The following is a 6646-nucleotide window of genomic DNA, read 5'->3' as shown; positions in this document are numbered from 1 at the left end:
TATAACAGATAAGGAGCCTTTGACTGAGGCAACAAACCCCATTTCTTTATTTTAGCCCCTCTTTTTGGAGGGCTAGTGGTTTAGCAGAGGAGTTGCATCTAGGATTCCACTTACCAGCCAACAAAGCATTTCCCTACGTGCTATCATAAGAGTGTTCAGGGAGAGCAAGCCAAATGGAAGGAAAACTGAAGTGCCAGCAGCGTTATCCCAACAGGCTTCTCTCCTGTTTTATAGCTTCTCCTGTTGACTCGTCACTACAATAGGACAAAAGATCATTTTGTTCTTGACTTATTAATAGAGAAGAAAAAGGGATTTATATGCTATCTCGTTAAAAAAATGTTCTAGTATTTATCAGCCACCAGCAACTTTTAAATTCTCTACTGAGAAATAGTTTAGTAGACCGAATTATCCCTGTTATTCAATACTAGAAGTAACCTAGGAGAGCCTAGAAGCAGTTAGGATATGTGGAAGACTAATTTTTGCATTAGCTGGTCTCAGGTGATGATCAGACAGCTAGTCTACAAGCACTTTGGTAAAGAAAAATGAAACCCTGATGACTATATGATCAGACACCATGCTCTTTCTGCTTGGCTAGTTAACATCCTATTTTCAGTGCATAAATTCTACATGGTACCCTTTAAAATGCACTCAGAAGCATGTAACGTTCACCCTTCCCTCTTTTCCCCATGTTTATGGACCGTCTTGTTGATTCTAAACAGAGTTTCTTCCAGCTGAAGTGAAACAAGATGAGTTTAGAAGAGTGAAAAGCGCAATGTGGTTCCAGTGGTTCCAGTCACCAGAGGAGTGTTTCAGATCTCACTGGTGAGCAGAGTTGTGTCTTCTGGTTTCTGCCATCAGCATGAACCCATGTGTTGCACACACAATTTCATAGCCACAAGTTTTGATGCTCAGACTTAGGGTTTTGGTATCTCATTAAGTTTCTTGCAGGCACATGAGAGCCCATTTACACTTCCAAAAGGTTGTCCTTGTTCCTCTGAACGGGTAACTCGGCTGAACAACAGCAATAAAAAGCCAAACCACATAACCCTGTGGTCCAAAACTCCAAACAGATACATCATATTATTTTCAAATAATGCTCTCATCTTATAAATGAGGCTCTATGTCTTGCAATATCAAAGAAAACAACAGCATGACTATAAACACAAGCGCCCAGGCCTTGGAGTGGGGCCACCTGTGTCAGCATGGAACCATCTTTTCAGCCTTACTGGGCAGCTAATTGGGTCCAGACTCGAAAATGTCTGGCTGTAAGGTGTCACTCTCCACTTCTTGCACATTTAATGAAGAAACACAATTAATCACTTTCCAGATAATCTTTTGACTTTGAACTTTCTTTTCTAAGCAAAGTTTAATGGAAGAAATGAATGATAAACAACTGGAAAAGTTAAAAATGTTATGATCATGAGATAGTTATGAAAAAAGTCAAAAATCAGTGAAACCCCAATATAATAAATAATACAATAAGTAAAACAAAGCTGTGTAATCCAAAGAAAACCAGCTACAAATAAAAATAAACCTCTCTACCTCATCACCACTTCATAATTTTTCTCTCCTGGTGTAGATTTCTCACACATATGTGAATATATCTTCAGCCTCTGTAATTACACGATACTGATTCATTCCAGTTTGAGGATCTAGATCACGGTCTTCCTAATTCTTGCTAGCTTTTTCCTGTACAGGAATTCTATCCCAATTATGTTGAATGCAAAGACTGAAACAGATAGATAGCATTTTGGAGGGGAAAAATAACATACGGCCCCTGCCCCCTCACTCCATTGGGATTAATTTTGCTTTCCTGCCATTCTGTACCTATTTAACTGAATAACACTGGATCAACAAAAAATCCATATTTTTTTTATCACATTTTTCAAACAGAATATAAACTAGTGATAGAATTTCTATTTGAATGATGGGGAGAAGAGCTGTTACCATCTCGCTGCATGAAGGGAAGGAAGTTATATATGGAATGCGTACGCTAATGACTAGGAGGTGTTGATTAGCGTCATACTTTTATTTCACACAAAGATGTGTGAACCTTTCATAACAAAACTTGCAAGAAAGCAGAATTCGCCTCATTTATGCATTTGTTTATTAAAGTGAAACAGTCAGCATTTTGCCTAAGTCAAACTAACTTTCACCCCCCCTCAACAGCCTTGCCGGGCAGGGCAGGAGAGCTGGGAATCACAGCCTTCTCCTCTTCTCCCTCGCCCCAGCCCCTGCCACCAGCCTGCCCAGTGGACATCATGGTACATATTTTACTACCTGTTAAAATAGAATCACAGAATGGTTTGGGTTGGAAGGGACCTTAAAGATCATCCTGTTCCAACCCCCCCTGCCCTGGGCAGGGACACCTCCCACTAGACCAGGTTGCTCAAAGCCCCATCCATCCTGGCCTTGAACACTTCCAGGGATGGGGCATCCACAGCTTCCCTGGGCAACCTGTTCCAGGGCCTCACCACCCTTACGGTAAAGAATTTCTTCCTGATAGCCAATCTAAATCTCCCCTCTTTCAGTTTAAAACCGTTACCCCTCATCCTATGGCTCCACTCCCTGATAAAGAGTCCCTCCCCATCTTTCCTGTAGCCCCCTTTAGGTACTGGAAGGCCACAATAAGGTTTCCCTGGAGCCTTCTCTTCTCTGGGCTGAAGAACCCCAACTCTTTTAAAATAAGCAGTCCAGAGTCAGGGCTCCATCAGCCCGGCGGGGTACAGGTCGGTGACTTGGCAAATGGCCCTTACTCTCAGAGAAGGCTGAGTTGATCGGTAGCTCTGCAAAAGCCAGGGAGGAGAAGCATCAAAATAATTCAAGGAAATAAACCATTGGGTTGCTGAGGGAAAAGGGAGGCCGCTCACATTCAGAAAGTATTTGACAAAGGTGGGCTTTTGAAATAGCTCTTTTTTTTTCCATATGAAGTATAATTGCCATCTCAGCTCTACGTTGTGCCTGCTCAGGCTGAGTTTGTTTCTGTACTGGCCAGGAAAGGCTTTTCAGAGGCAGATCGAAGAGTCAGCTGGAGTAGCTGAGGAAGGGAATTCCTCTCCTCGAGCTTAAGTGGGCAACTGTGTTCAGTAATGGGTATTTTAGATGAAACGTGTGGTTCTGCATGCTTGTTTATGCTGTGTTGAAGATCCTGTTATTGCTTTTGTTGGTGGGTAATTTCATTTGACAAAGTGCTGCAGATTCATCTTTATGTATGAATTTACAAGTACAGAGTGGGAAGCATAAAAAAATAATACAGAACTGAACATGCAGAGTCACAGCGCACAAATTAGAACATTCAGCCGTTCAAAAACGCCAGGAAAGATAATTTTAATTTTTCATAGTACCTCTGTACTTGAAAAGCTTTGGCTTTTGCTCATGACGATAAACATCAGGAAATCAAACTCACTGAAGAACAGATTAAACATTGTTTCAAAAACTTGGTTGCATGAGAAAGGAGAATATATTGTTCACATTTAGGCAGTATCCCCGTGACCATGTAACACGTTGTCAATGTCTGAATTTTCTATTCTAACTTTTGCTGTGTGGTCAAGGAGTAAAATGAAGTTTTTCTGTAGCACCCACCTATGCCTGGGCTCGGTTAGCGTCCGTGTGAAATGCTGCCATCCCCCAAATCCTTGATAGCACCCAGCAAGTTTTAGGAGACACCGGTTACTTTGGTTTTATAAGTCACTTTATGCTCTCTCTAGTTTTCGGAATACACTGTAATTCTTGAGAACTTAACCTAACACCTGAAGAAAAAACAGCATAATGAAAAGGTAAAAAGCTTTTTTATTTGGGGATTCCAGTATCTCTTTCCTGAAACACCTACAAGAATATGAGAATATCACCTGAAGAGGGAGCAGAGCGAAACCTTGCGATGTGATTACTTTTTTTTTCTTTTCTTTCTATATTCTTGGGTAAATGAAATTTCTTCCGGTTGATTGTTTTAATTAATTGGTCCTACTGACTTTACTCATCTCCGAATGCCACTTCCAATTTCTCTGTCCTGTGGTCGCTGCTTGGCCTCAGAGATCTGGCTTTCCTTCTCCGCTGGACTTTACAGCTTTCTTCCACTATTTGAAATTATTCTCTTCCCATCTGATTAATTTAACAAGCATCCCACCTTCTGAAAGGGGGAGGAGAGATGCGCGAGTTCATGCCCGTTCCGAATTAACGCTGCAAGTAGGCATGCTGTTCTAGGCAATTACTAGAAATCAACACAGGTTGGGATGTCTGTGCTACGCATTCCGGTAATCAATAAGATGATGTTATTAAAGTATTTCTTACCTTAAAGAACATAAAAGGTGAATTAAATTCTGAAAGGATTACCACAGATTTTCAGTGAGATGTACCCACTTCTCAACAAATAAAGTTACATTAACCGGCCTATCAAGCAAAGTACCTTAGAGTGGAACTTGTGGCAGCTTCTTAAACAATATGGGAAAAACAGAACAAATCTTGAGATAAGAGTCATACCAAATTTCAGGAGTTGCTTTTTACTTCATATATAAAATGTCTTGGGTTTTTTTTCCCATCTCAGCACATATTTAAATATAAAAGATGGCAGCAATATAATGAAAGGCGTTTTCCAGCAGAAGAAAATTCATACAGCAATGAAGCCGTGAAGCCAAATGGAAGGTACAACTGGTGGCTGGAAAACCTCTACCACTGTCCCAGGACTCTGTCTCGGGCTGAGGGAAGTCCTGCATTCAGTGGCCATAAATGCCCACAGATGGACTCCAGCATCTCCTGAATCTCACGTGCTACCACGTGTTTCTGCTGGTTATAGACTTTACCTGTAGATCATGAATTGCGGGCTCAGGGGTAATGATGACACTGCAATAAAATACCCTTCCTTCACTAAAACACTTGGGTTATTACCGACCTCAGAAAATAAAAACAGGATAAAAATGTATGTATGACATAAATATTTAATTTCAGTGCCTGCCCTATATTCTTGTATAATAAACAATCCTGAAATAAAGTCCATAGATGTGGCTGTTATTTGAAGTACAGGTTTCCCCTCTACACGGCACTGGGTCTGACTAGTCATTGTACAGGAGAGAAGAAATATGACAAAAGGAATCAACAGAAAGACCTTGAAAATCTTAATCCGTTTTTCCTTCCTCAGTACAATACTCCTTTAAAGACAGGAAAGACGCTACTGAAATACAAACTGAACCATAAAGCTAGGCAGCGTTGCCTGATCTTGTTTTGATTCAGATCCACGCAAAACAAGTTATTATAAAGCTACTTATATATATACACACACACATATATACAGATGATACATTTATTAACGCTCACTGTATTAAAAAAGATATAATCTTAGTTTGATAGGGACTGAGGGGAAAAATGAGACAATATGACAATGTTCATTTGGAAAACACGAGAAAATTCGCTGTTAAAATCTAAAAGCATACAAAACATTACAGCACAACTTTACTTTTGTCAGAGATTTGTTGTAAAAATATGAACAATCCACCAATGCTGTAAGCTTCGGGAAACACCACCCGCACTCAGCTGCCTGTAATAGTTGTTCTAGACCCCAGACAGATTGGAAGCTGCAAGAACCTGCCACCTCGTTGACCACACAATTACTAATACCAGTGGCATTAAAAAAAAGAGAAATTTTACCGTTTATTTTTGCTTCAGCTTGGATTTGGCACAGATGGAGAGAACCTAATGAGAATATTAGCCTATGGTATAGGAACTTAAAAATGTTTTTAAGCTTTAGTAGTATTTTGTCCTTATTTTCTCCCAGAAATTTTATTACCTTTTGGTTTCCACATTCCGATCTAAATTACTTTCTTTCACTTAGCCACAGACTACGGCTATGCTAGGAGAGGCAAACCTCACCTGGATATATTAGTTGACATTCTAGTTTATTTGGCTACATACCACAAGGTTGTCTACCTTCAGGGGTCTTTAAAAATCTTACCTGAATAAACAGTATTCACTGAAATTATTTAGAGCCACACTGTGCTTTTGATCTGCATGAACAGTTTCCACAGATTTTACTGGTGTTTCAGGCATAGGGTGTTAAATTGGACCGTAACAATAAATGCATCCCTTATTATTACTGCTTGACTACACAATGGACAAAAATTCTTATTATAATTCTTAAAAGTTTAAAGATTTTTTTTTTAAGACTAGCAGCTTTTCCTCCCCCTCTACTTCCCTGCCCAATATTCATTTCTTGCTCATTTGTTTTCCTTTACGATTTTTTACTTCCGATTCAATCCTCAATTGCTTCAAGTAGCAATGGTAAAACTCGCAATATAATATTTTAATTTACAGTAATATTAGTCAGATTGTCTGCCTCATTATTTGCTGGCCCAGCCTTTACACTGCTCAGAAGAAGAAAGAGCGGGAAGGTTTTTGGCAACATCCCACTAACACATACAGACCTTCCTATAACTAGAGCCCGTTCATTTCTCTTGGCTTCTTTTCTTCAATTTCAATGGATGAGTTTTAACTTCTCAGACAATTAACATTTGACACATTAATCATTTAGTGTTCCATCATTTCTCAGATATGTAACTGAAGTTAAAATATATCTTTTAAGAAATATGCTGTAAACTACTTTTGACAGTCTGCTAGGGGACACCTCGACAACATTTCCCATATACGTAGTTGCGCAGAG

This window comes from Chroicocephalus ridibundus, chromosome 1 (genome assembly GCF_963924245.1).
Source record: "Chroicocephalus ridibundus chromosome 1, bChrRid1.1, whole genome shotgun sequence".
Classification (NCBI taxonomy): Eukaryota; Metazoa; Chordata; class Aves; order Charadriiformes; family Laridae; genus Chroicocephalus; species Chroicocephalus ridibundus.
The sequence above is the reverse complement of the archived record's forward strand: the minus strand, read 5'-3'. Positions refer to the sequence as shown.